The sequence below is a fragment of the Chrysochloris asiatica genome, unplaced genomic scaffold, assembly GCF_000296735.1.
Source record: "Chrysochloris asiatica unplaced genomic scaffold, ChrAsi1.0 scaffold00113, whole genome shotgun sequence".
Lineage (NCBI taxonomy): Eukaryota > Metazoa > Chordata > Mammalia > Afrosoricida > Chrysochloridae > Chrysochloris > Chrysochloris asiatica.
In genome coordinates, this window is record NW_006408631.1 from 4,753,131 (window position 1) to 4,766,747 (window position 13,617).

Genomic DNA, 13,617 nt, shown 5'->3' on the forward strand with positions numbered 1-13,617 from the left:
AGATATTGCTATGGGTATGAGGACAGTGCAGGGTGGACAGTGTTGAGTTCTGTTCCACATAAGGTCACTATAAATCACAACCAGGTTGACAGCACTCTACAACAACAACAAATTACTTATTAACATTGCTATTATAGAGCTAATGACTTCTGCTGAATCAAAAGTCCTATATTAAAATAATAGTTTTCCCATTTTATATTAGATTTATCTCTAAAGACAACTCTCATTTATGCTGATTTTGTATAGTGAGCAAAAAATAACTAAAATGGCTATTTAAACCAATATTCAAAATCATAGTCATTGGTTTCATACTTCTCCTTATTAAATATTTTGCCAGTATTTTTTAAATTACCGACTAGGCTGATTAATATTTGACCTCATATTTCTCCCTTTTTCATCAAATAGTAGTGTCATTCATGAAGGGTGAGTTGGAGGAGGTGAGCTGAGAAGAATAGGAGGAAAACTTTGCTAATCAGGTCTTAAATAATGGCTGCTTGATTGCATTCTAAAACAGATGCAATGATGCAGAAATAGGAAAGCTGATTTTTTAAAGAATGTTGGATTAGAAAATACAACAAGAAATATTTTGTCATGCAGTTATTAAATGCATGATTATTTTTAGCTTTTTTCCTCTAAAAACACATATTATGGCATTTAAAAGAGGTTAGTATATATAAAATACACACTGGAGTATATAAATACATTGCTCTTTAGAGTATTTTATCAACTCTTTCACAAATTTAATTATCTGTGATTTTTTTCTCATTTCTAGTTATATTAAAGAAGAGAAATGTTTCATCTTCTATTCTTTTCACTATTATTCCAAATTGACAGAACATATTTTATTTGGGTCAATCAACTCAAATCACTTGACTACTGGCAAAAGACATTCAAAGAGAAAATGAAAAATCAGAGTTTTATTCTAGAGGGTAATTAAGAAATGGAAAAATACTTGGAAAAATAATAGTTTTATATCAGAATATAAACCTCCTATTCAATTCCCAGTAGTGTAGTGGATTATGAATTGAGCTGATAACCTGAAAGGTCAGCAGTTAAATTCTGGCAGGTGCCCCACAGGAGAAAGATGAGCCTGTCTACTCCTGTACAGATTTACAGCCTCAGAAACCCTATACAGGGTCTCTATGAGTCGGAATCAACTCAACAACACACAAACACCAATGCCACCATTCAATTCCTGGTCAATTCTCATGGAAGTGCAGTGGCTACATCAGATGACCACTGGTCTAGGAACTACAGGCAGAAGAAACATGGAGTTTTTTTGTCACCACAACATTTACAGCCTATACAGGGTCTCTATGAGTCAGAACCTATGGCACTTAACAACCACAAAATTCAATCCTCTAATCTGTTTTAGGGAGGTCTTCTTTATTTCTGTCTTTCTCTTTAACTCTATATGTCTTTGTCTCTTTTGCATGCAAACAAAGCCTAGCCTTTATAAAGTTTTAAAATGACTCTTTATATGAAGAACTTCAACAACAATCATACTGCATCTCCAATTCATTTAAAAATATGAACCCATCCACTCTGGAGCAATTTTGACAAATATTAGAAAATTCTTGGGCAGTTTGTGCTGAATGGCCAACTAGTAAAAAAAGAAACTTAAGGCTACTCAAAAAAAAAAAAAAAAGGCAATTAGTGGCAATTGACAGCCCCAATATCTTTCCTATAAAATGATGTGTAGATAGTAGCTTTCAAATTTTCCCAATGTAATTGTCGACCCACATAGTCATCTGCTGTGAGAGCAAAGTGAACAGAGGAAAAACTGAACAGAAGGGGTGCTTTAGGAAAGAAACATTGGTAAACGGTTCTGTGATGGAAGAGCCTGGAAATACACTATTTATTAGAATCACACCCAGACTCTAGAAAAGAAAAGATATATATTCAGCTTCAGAAAATTCCATTTTAAAAAAATTAAACTTTTTCCCAAGGGTCTGTTTTTATTTCTTCTTGTTGCCATCTAAAACCCAACATACACAAATATTAATCCATGGTTTTTCTTTTACTCTTGAGTTAATAAAAGGAGCAAGCAGCTTGTCCACTGAACAAGAAATCCGGAAACAGTCTAAAGTAATTCCCTCCTCTCATTCCATTCATTTCTATTGCTCTGGAAGCATCTGTTTTACTTCTTTAGCAGCACTAATACCTGCACTGTGAGTTAATGCGCTGGACTACAAAGTCGGTTTGAACCGAAAGGTCGGCGGTTCAAGGTCACCAGTTGCTCCTTAGAAATCCTATACAGGGTCACTATGGGTCGGAACTGAATGGAAGGCACTTAACAACAACAGCTGCTCTCAAACCTCCATTTTCATTGCTTTGGTGTAGGACCTCACTGTTGCATGTACAGTTTAATACAACTTACTTTTTTTTTTTTTTAATGTTTTATTGAGAATTATGTGATAGTTTACATGGGAGAACATTAGTTTTACATTCATCCTATGGTATATCATTTCATTGCCATGGTTACAATAACCTCCATGCATCATCAACCAACCAAAGGGTATACACTACAACCTTGCCCCCTGGTCATCAGCACACAGCCCTTCTCCCTCTCTGTGTCTAAAGTCCCCAGCTGCTCCATCTCTCCATGTCATCGTCTACAACTTACTTTTAACTTGTTTTCTTTACTTTTTGTCTCTGTATCTTGCAATCTAAGGAACTCTGGTATTGTAGTGTTTACGAGTCTGGCTACTAACCTCAAGGTCAGCAGTTTGAAATTACTAGCTGTTCTGTGGTAGAAAGATGAGGCTTTCTGCTCCCATAGAGATTTACAGCTTCAGAAACCCTATGCAGGGTCACTATGAGTCTGTATCCCAACTCCACAGACCACAACCACCACCTGGGAATCTGTTTTTCGCATCACCAGCAAACCAATTTTTCTAAATAACAGAAATTAGATTATGTTATTGTCCTGAATAATGTATTCTATTGAACCTTAGTGTCTTTGCTTTCAATATTTAACCCTATTATTTTTTCCTAACTTCTTCTTTCATCACTTCTGACCACATACACTATGCTTTGTTGTTTGTTGTTAGGTGACTTTTAGTTGGTTCCGACTCATGTCAACCTTATGCACAACAAAATGAAACCTGGCCCTGCACCATCCTCACAATTGTTACATTTGAGCCCATTGTTGTTGTCACTGTTGCAATCCATTTTGTTGAGGGGCTTCCTCTTTTTCATTGATCCTCCACTTTATGAAGCATGATGCCTTCCTCCAGGGACTGATCCCTCCTGACAACAAAGAATGAGAGACAAAGTGTGGCCATCCTGACTTCTAAGGAGCATTATAGCTTAGTTGTACTTCTTCCAAGAAAGATTTATTTTTCATCTGGACGTTCATGATATTCCAATACTTTTCTCCAAAATCGTAGTTCAAATGCATTAATTATTGTACAATCTTCCTTATTCTTTGTCCAACTTCCCAGTGCTTACAAAGCATGTGAAAACACACCATGGCATAGCTCAGGCCCATCTTATTCCTCAAACTGATATTTTTGCCTTTAAATACTTTAAAGAGGTCTTGTACAGCAGATTTGCCTAATGGAATACATTATTTGATTTCTTAACTACGGCTTCCATGAGTGTTGGGTGTAGATCCAAGCAAATTAAGTCTTGACAGCCTCAGTCTTTTCTCCATTTATAATGATGTTATTGATTGATCCCTTTGTGCAGATTTTAGTTTTATTGACATTGAAATACAACACATACTAAAGGCTGTAGTCTTTGATCTGCATCAGTGAGCATTCACAGTCTGGTGTAATCATCAGTAAGTATTAGCATCACCCTGTGGTTAGCAGTAGGATCAGCACTGTACTGATAATGACAAAGCTGATGGTTGAAACCCATCAGCCACTCCTTGGAAACCCTAGACAGGGTAGCTATGAGTCAGAATGGACTTGACAGCACTTAATTTCAAGGTTGTAGCATTTGCATAGTGCAGGTTGTTAAGAAGTCTTCCTCCAAGCCTGATGCTTTCTGCATCATTCAATATATTGCAGTCTTTCAATATTACAAGCAGTTGCTTGAATTTTTTCTTCAGTTATTTCAGAGTTTCCTCATTTCTTCCAGTTATTTTAGCTTCCTTACTCTCAAAAGCAAGTTTCAGTGCCCTCCCTAACATCCAGTTTGGTCTTTTCTTTTCTTCTTGTCTTTTTAATGACCTTTTGCTTTCTACATGTATGATGTTTTTGATGTCATCCACAAATTTTCTGATTCTGTCATGAGTGCCTAATGCTTCAAACCTGTTCTTGAGATGACCTCTAAATTCAGGTGGGATATGTCCAAGACCATATTTTGGCTTTTGTGAACTTGATTTAATTTTCTTCACCTTCAGCTTGACCTTGTATATAAGCAATTGATGGTTTGTTCCACAATTGACCGCTCACCTTTTGGCTGCTGATGTTGAGTTTACCCATCCTATCTTCCCACAGATGTAGTCAATTTGATTCCTATGTATTCCATCTGGTTAGGTCAACATGTATTTTATGTTGTTGAAAAAAATATTTGAAATGAAGAAGTCATTGCTAGCACCAAGGCCATAGTTTGCAACTGTGGATCATTCCTCTTCTTTCCCAACTTTCACATTCCAATCACCAGCAATTATCAATCTATCTTAATACTTGATTGATTTCAGACTGAAAAGTGGGGTTGAATTCTTCTATTTCATCATCAATGGCTTTAGTGGTTTGTGCATAAATTTGAAAAATAGTGATAATTAACTGGTCTTCCTTGTAGGCATATGGATATTAACCTTTCACAGACAGCACTATACTTCAAGAGAGATCCCTAAATGTTCTTTTAAATGTTGAATTTGATGCCATTTCTCTTCAATTTGTCATTCCCAGCAGGGTAAACCATATGACTTTGATTCCAAGTAGCCAATACCAGTACATTTTAGCTCACTAATACTTAGGATATTAATCTTTATGCATTTCCTTTCATTTTTGACAACTTCCAGTTTTCCTAGATTCATACTTTATAAATTCCACTTCCCAATTATTAATGAATATTTCATTTATTTCTTCCCATTTCAGAACAGAAAAAGAAATTAAGTTCCCCAAAGCTTTGCTTCTGTCATGTAATTAAAGTCAATTCTTCTTTGAGGGGGCAGCTCTTCCCCAGTAGAATTTTGTGTGCCTTCCAACCTTAGGGGTTCAATTCTGGCAATGTTTCATTGCTATTCATAAGACATTTCCTGGCCATTTTCTAACAGTTTCAATTTTAAATTTCCTGTAACATTTTCCATCATAAGTCCTGTTGTTGTTCTGGACCTTACTTATATATATATATGAACTGGAGCTCTTATAGCAATACTTTTTGACTTACGTTAATATATTATAGTGCTTGTCACAGTGAATTGCAATGTTATTTTTATAACTTTTTTATATCAATGAGTTATTTTTATATCTATTTTCTATATCAATGAATTGTTTTTATATTTTCAGACTCTGATCCTGGGGACTATGTTTTTTTTTATCTTTTTCTGTGGGCACCATATCGTCATTCATAAAATGTTCCATGAATTAGTGAATGATCCAATGTTCTATTGATACAAAGGCAGAGAGATGTTTAGAAATTTGTCCAAATATACTCCATGCATCAGGGGTAGCTCCAGGAATAGATTCTGGTTTCCCCCACTCCTTTCTATTTGTCAGATGCCTAGACCATGAGTCACTGTTTCATTAGCAAGAAAAGATGGAAAGATTTAAATGGTTCTTACCCCAAGTTACTCATCATAAGAAACTACCCATTGTACATCATTGGCTGTCTTTTAAGATTGAAAATGGATCTTGATGCTCTGGTGGCATTTTTAAGGAACGTTCTTTCATCCTAGGCACAATATTCCTAGAATAGACTGCAGCAGCCATGGGTATTTGAACAACAGAACAAAACTGAAAATGTCGAAAGTTATTCAAAAAAGAATTGTTGTCAACCACCAACTATAGCTTCTCTTTCTTTTTCTTAAATCTTCTTCAGGACCAGCAGATTTAGCCCTTTATAATTCTTTCTAGCCATGACTTAAAGGCTTGTCTGAATTTTATAACTAAGATGTACCCTTATAAAAGAGCAACAGCCCCACTTTATGGTAACTTGGCATTGGTTTGAGTCATTAAGTGGTTTTTAAATGTTGCATATTCTACTTCTACTTTTGAAGTAATTTTGATATGAAAAATCTCGATTCAAAAAGTTTTGGATTCTCTTCAGAAGTACTTAAGAAGCATTGATCATGTATTTAGCACTGTTCTGCAGACCATGTATTATGAAATAGCAAAAGACATTTCCTCTTCTGAAAAGTGTAAATGAGGAAGACATCAGAAACGGATAAAATTAGGTAGCTCTTCCTGCAAGCCAAGAAATGCAAGAATCCTGAGTAACCCTTATGAACCAGCATCGCCTTATGCCTCATCTCAGCGTGTTAAAAAAAAAAAAACAAAGTTCATTTTGATAACCTTGAAAAATAATGCTGATCTTTCAGTAGGTTTATTTGTAGAGCTGGCTAGCATAGTGATTACAAATCGGGCTGCAAACAGCAAGGTCAGCAGTTCGAAACTACCAGCTGTTCTATGGGAGAAAGATGAGGCTTTCTGCTCCCGGAATGTACAGCCTCGGAAACCGTATACAGGGTCGCTATGAGTCAGAAACGACTCCACGGCAAACCGCCACCACCACTGCATTATTCAGCAAAATTTACTAAATTTCTTCTGATATTTCAGATTCCCTCAGGTTTTCACTTTCATTGCAGGTTTTTTTCTCTCTACCCAGGAAGTCTCCTCATTGCCACATTTCCCTTTATCCACTCCTCCTTCTCTTTCTGACATTCTCTGGGCTTCATCCACATTGCACATGAACCTTCCTCAGAAAGTGATTGAGACGTGTGAGTGCAAATGGGAACAAAACACCTACTATCTTTTTATTCTCTTTTTATACACACTGATGGTTTCACCAATAAATCATTAAACAGGCTTTTTTTGGGGAAGGGGTATTCATATTCCGACTTAAGGAAGAACCAAGAAACAGAATGTTTAGAAGATCAGATGAGTATAATTTTTATTTTACATTGTCAATTTTTTATAGAGAAAATGTTATGAAAATTGAAATAAATATTAATCTGAGCCCACTTTTTCACTATAAAAATTATGTGAGAAAACAGATTTTTATGTTTGTATGAAAAGAAAGTATGGAAGAAATTAGGTCATATTGAAAATGGAAGTGTTGAGAGAAGTCTCAGGGTGGTGCAAAAGGTTAATGTCTGTGAATGCTTGAGGCATCCTTGGGAGAAAGATCTGATGATCTACTTCCAAAATATCAGCAACTGATTTACATCAGAGGTTTAGCTCTGACATATATGGGTTGTTCTGAGTACAGATTGAGTCAACGACACTGGTTGAAGTGTTGATGACACTTGGGTCTTACCAAATACGTCTCCGAAGTTTTCTGCTAGAAGCAGCTTCTTGATCCATGAGGGACTCCACAAGTAGATTTTTATAGTCTAAACATTTTAAAAAGAAACTAGACAATAGGTTCTTAATGAGTTAATTTTTTGTGTTTTTAAAAGTATAAAAGATAGACTAGTGTTTCCATGAAAGATGTTTTATTGAAAATTTAAAAATTTTATCTTCTACTTTTTTAAAGCAGATCCTTGATTTTATTAAGACTACCTTGTCATCTTTCATACCAGGCTCTGAAAGTCCATGCTTATTATAAAAAAGCCAGTAAACTCAGAGAAAGAGTCATATGTACATGGAACTATTGTATTTACAAGAAGATCCTAGAGATGCTGGTTTACATCTAGGGTTAGGGATGTAGAAGCGAAACAGCTGTCGCTCAGTTCCATCTGCCCAGGCCTCCTCACTATAGTCCTTTATGCTTCCAAGTTTCCATGTTAGCTGTGAGCATAATTTCTAATATACACAAAAAAAGAAAACGCATTTGATTATTTTTGCAGTGCCTGAAATTACTCATTAATATATATTTTTTAAATCTAACGCCACGTATTTCAATATTTTTGGAACTTTGACAAAGCAATGAATATTACTTTCTATATCTTTCAATTCTTTAAAGTAATTTAAAAATAGACCAAGCACAAATATAGTTCATGTGTTTTATGAAATTATATCTATGAATGAATATGTATATAACTCAATAACAATTTTACTATCACAAATACTAATATTCATCTTAAATGTTTTGATGAAAAGTTCTAGAATGATTTCTTTTATTGTATCCTTATATTTCACTATACAGAATCCTGGTATGGCACTGTATGATAAGCAATGGACCACAAGATTGGTTTGAATCACAAGGTCAGTGGTTCAAACTCAGCAGCTACTCCTTGGTAACCCTGTACAGGGTTGATATGAGTGGGAACACACTCAACAGCACTTAACAACAACAATTTCCTTATAGGCTTATTGGTTTACTGATCAACAATACAGTAATTATGCATCGCTCTTGAGAAATAGTGTGCTTTCAATTAGAAACACCTTGCCTCTCAATCAGATGTAGGTGTAAATGCATATGCAAGCACCAATAAAGAGAGAGAGAAAGAGTAGAGAGAATGTGAGATTCCTTTTCCAAATGAATGCCATCCAATCCATTTGTAAGAATGAAATCCAGAGTGCCTGGAGGTGTTATGCTCAGCTGGTCACAGGAGAGTGCTAGAGCACCATTAAATTACCTGCTCTAAAATAACTGAAAGAAATCATGTGCCAGAGAACGACTTAATGTGTTCCAGCAAGCTCTGCCTTGCAGGGCTGATTGAAGGAAATAATAGCACACGCTGGTAGAAATTATAGCAGAATACCAAATCTACTTTATAATATCTCCAGATGTTAAAAGCAGGATGATAAAGTGTGACAGAACTATCTTGTGCTATAATTATTTTAATTTTTGCAGTACTATTATTAAAGATTTCAATTTTGTCAAATTGCCCCCTCTGCATTTTTTAATTCTCTTTCAGCTAGCTCTTAGCATTTCTACTCGATTGTTCTACATTCTTTGCAGGCAGCATCCTCTTGAATCAGTGAAATTATAAGATGTGGACAAGATGGCATCTAACAGTCCTGTTCTTCCTCAAAATAAAAGCTAAATAACTGAGGTGTGTCTCTGCATCCTTGGTAATAGGAATACTTTTCAGTCATGTCTTTCATAAATTTCAATAACATTATGTATCACCACTCATTTTCTTGACTTAAAGAGATGAATAATATGTGATTTCTATTTTCTAGACAGAAACACTAAATCACTTTTGGAATGAAAAAAGTAATGTTGGCAGCTACAAGAATTACAAAGCAGATTTTCAATTCCCAGATTCTGCTAAGCAAAACTAATGCTTCTTCATGCAGTTGAATCATCAGTTTTATAAGGATTGTTTTTGGATAATAAATTCACACTTAAGAGTTCTGAGCAGTATAATTAGGCATGGCAAGTCACTAATCACAAAGAATCCTTCAAAGGGTGCTGTAATGATGTAGGGATCCTATGGAATCTCTGACATATCGAGGAGAGCCATAGATAAAATTTCCAGAGAAAGGCACATAAATGCAGCACTTTACTTAAATTTTTTGTGTGTAGGGGGTGAAGCGTCCCCATAACAAGATCTTGAATAGTAAGAATGTTGTTCCTAGCATGTGGATTATGGGCATAGTTGCTGCAGTTTCTACATAGTTCTGGTGTTTTGCTTTTGTTTTACCATACATACAATAACAGCTTTAATATCATAGAGGGATACACATGTTGTTGTTAAGTGCTGTCAAGTCAGTTCCAACCCATACCAACCCTGTATAGGGTTTCCAAGGAGCAGCTGGTGAGCTTGAACCACCGACCTTGAGATTCAAACTGACTTTGCAGTCCAGCGCATTAACCTACAGCACCACACCAGGATTCTAAGAGGATATATATGGTGGTGGTGGTGATGGAGTCATGGAGTCGGGTTTGACTCATAAAGACCCTGTACAGGGTTTCCGAGGCTGTAAATCTTTTCTGGAGCAGAATGCCTCATCTTTGTCCCACAGAGCAGCTTGTAGTTCTGAACTGCTGACCTTGATGTTCGTAGCCCAATTCATAACCAGTATGCTACCAGAGCTCCTTAAGAGAATATATATTTGTTGTTGTTGTTATGTGCCGTGGAGTTGGTTCTGACTCATAGTGACCCTGCACAGGGTTTCCGAGGCTGTAAATCTTTACAGGAACAGAAAGTCTCATCTTTCTACCGCAGAATGGCTGGTAGTTTTGAACTACTGACCTTGAGATTAGCAGCCCAACGTGTAATCACTATGCTACCAGAGAATATGTTGTTGTTGTTATGTGCCGTCAAGTCGGTTCCGACCCATAGCGACCCTGTACAGGGTTTCCGAGGGTGTAAATCTTTACAGGAGTAGAAAGCCTCATCTTTCTCCTGCGGAGCAGCTGGTAGTTTCGAACCGCTGACCTTAAGGTTCGCAGCCCGATTCGTAACCACTACGCTACCAGAGCTCTACCAGAGAATATATATATAGGGAAAAATAAGTGAAGTTATGCAAAAGGCAAAAATCTGTAAAAGGGTCCCAGAACACACATACTTTTGTCTCAAAGGAGACCTGCTTACCCTTTCTCTAAAATGATGTTCATTCTTACGTCACTGTGTGGGCATACCTTAGCTTTGGTCAGCAGGTGTGTCAAGGTTCACAACCACAATGCCACTTTAGATATATACTGGGGTATCATAGCTCTTCTCTTTGACTTGTACTATCTCTTCTTTATGTTTCCTTTTGGCCTGCTGTGCTCCTATCACCAGCAGGCCCCGTTCTCAATCATCAGCCTTGGGCTAGTCTAACTTGGTCTCAGTTCTTTACCAGCCTCATGATAGCTTTTAGAGCAGAAATGCTATGCAGGCGATCCCACACTCAGGACTCCTTTGCTCTGCAGGTGAATTCCTGCTTGGAGGTGTCTAAGTTCTGTGAGCTGACTCCTTCTCTTTGCTAGACTGCCTCCTGATTTTAGTGCCACACTTGGGTCTGTCACCAACTGTTTGAGGTGGCCCCCAGCACTCCAGACAGGACCCATGCTCCAGGTAGGCCCTTTATCTCTGATGCTCACCTCTATTGGCAGCTCCAGCCCCATTTCGCTGCCTCTCTGTGGGCCAGTTCATACTTTCACCACTGCTGCTGGTCCTTTGGCTAACATCTCTGGGCCAGACCACTTACCATTGCCTCTGGGTCTTTCACCAAATGCTAGAGCTCTCTGTTGGTATAACTCCCTTGGCCCACAACTATCAGGCAAAACCACATCTCCTTCTTTTCTCCTATGCTTATGTTAGGTTATTTCCACTTAATATCACATTTAATAGAGTCCTAGTGTGGCACTGTAGGATAAGGACTCCATTAGGTCTGTGGTTCAAACCCACCAGCCACTAGTCAGAAACTCTAGATAGAATCACTATGAGTCACAACGACTTGACAGTACTAAAAACAACACCATACATATTAGACTTTATTGAGTTGAGGAGAAATTAATACTAAGCATTCTCACACTATAGAATTAGCCCTGGACTGCTACCCCAAGGTTGGTGGTTCAAACCCACCAGATGTTCCTCAGCAACCCTATACAGGGTATCTATGAGTCACAACTGACACAACACCACTTAACAACAATAATCAAACGTATTTAAGAAACTTAAAATCAAAGGTAGGAGCAACTAACTCTGTGACCATGTCCATTCATAAAGACTGCCAGTAAATTCAATGAAAAATAAAAATCTCACTTAATAAATGTTTTCAATCAACTGTTTAAACTACATAGAAATCACCTAAGTAGCATAAAATACTATTGTTGTTGTTAGGTGTCATCAAGTCGGTACCGACTCATACCAACCCTGTACACAACAGAACAAAACACTGCCTGATACTGGGCTAACCTCACAATTGTTGCCATGCTTGAGCCTATTGATGCTACCACTTTGCCAAACCATCTCGCTGGGGGTCTTCCTCTTTTTCTCTGACCCTCCACCTTACAAAACATGAGAGCCTTCTCCAGCGACCTGTCTCTACTGACAATACATCCGAAGTATGAGAGACAAAGTTTGGCCATCCTGGCCTCCAAGGAGCACTCTGGCTGCACTTCTTCCAACATGAATCTGTTGGTTCTTTTGGCAGCCCATGGTACTTTAAATATACTCCTCCAACACCACAACTCAGATTCATCAATTCTTCTATGGTCTTCCTTATTCACTGTCCAGCTTTCACCTGCATATGAGGTTATTGAAAATACCATGTCTTGGGTCAGGCGCACCTTAGTCCTCAAGCTGACATCTTTGCTCTTCAACACTTTAAAAAGCTCTTGTGCAGCAGATTTGCCTAATGCAAATGTCATTTGATTTCTTGGCTGCTGTTTCCATGAGTGTTGATGGTTGGTCCAAGAAGAATGAAGTCCTTGACAATTCCAATCTTTTTTCCTTTGATAAGAATGTTGTTTATTGGTCCAGTGGTGAGGTTTTTTTTTTTTTCTTTACATTGACTTGTAATACCTGTCATGTGCTCTTTGATCTTCATCAGTAAGTATTTTAGTCTTCTTTATTTTCAGCAAGCAAGGTTGTAACATCTGCATATCACAGGTTGTTAATGAGTCTTCCTCCTATCCTAATGCCAATATAATCCAGCATCTTGAATTATTTGCTCAGCATACAGTTTGAATAAGTATATTGAAAGAATACAACCCTGTCGCACACCTTTCTTAATTTCAAAGCATTCAGTGTTCCTGTGTTCTGTTCGAACAACTGCCTCTTGGTCCATGTACAGTTTCCTCATGAGCACAATTAAGTGTTCCAGAATACTCATACTTTGCAATGTTGTCCATAGCTTGACATGATCCACACAATCAAAAGCCTTTGTGCAGTCAATAAAGCACAGGTAAACATCTTTCTGGTATTCTCTGCTTTCAGCCAAGATCCTTCGGATATCAGCAATGATATTCCTCATTTCACATCCTCCTAGAATTCGGCTTGAACCTTTGGAAGTTCTCTGTCAATGTATGCTTGCAGCCATTTCTGTTTTACCTTTAGTAAAACTTTACTCACATGGGATATCAAAGATATTGTGTTATGATTTCTGCATTGCGCTGGGTCCCCTCTATTTGGAATGGGCACAAATATGGCTCTCTTCCAATCAGTCAGTCAGATAATTGTCTTATAAATTTCTTGGCAGAGATGAGTGAGTGCCTCCTGTGCTGCCTCACTTTCTTGAAAGATTTCAATTTTTATTACATCAATTCCTGATGCCTTGTTCTTTGCCAATTCCTTCAATGCACCTTGTACTTCTTCCTTCAGGATCATTGGCTCTTGATCATATGCTACCTCTTGAAATGGTTGAAAATTAACCATTTCCTTTTGGTACAGTAACTCTGTGTATTCCTTTCATTTTCTTTTGATGCTTTCTGCATCATTCAATAATTTGCCCAGAGAATCTTTCAATAACCAAAGTCGAGGCTTGATTTTTTCTTCAGTTCCCCCAGCTTGAGAAATGCTGAGCGTGTTCTTCCCTTTTGGTGTATTGACTCCAGATCTTTGCACATTTTGTTGTAATATTTGACTTTGCCTTCTGTAGCTGACCTTTGAAATTTTCT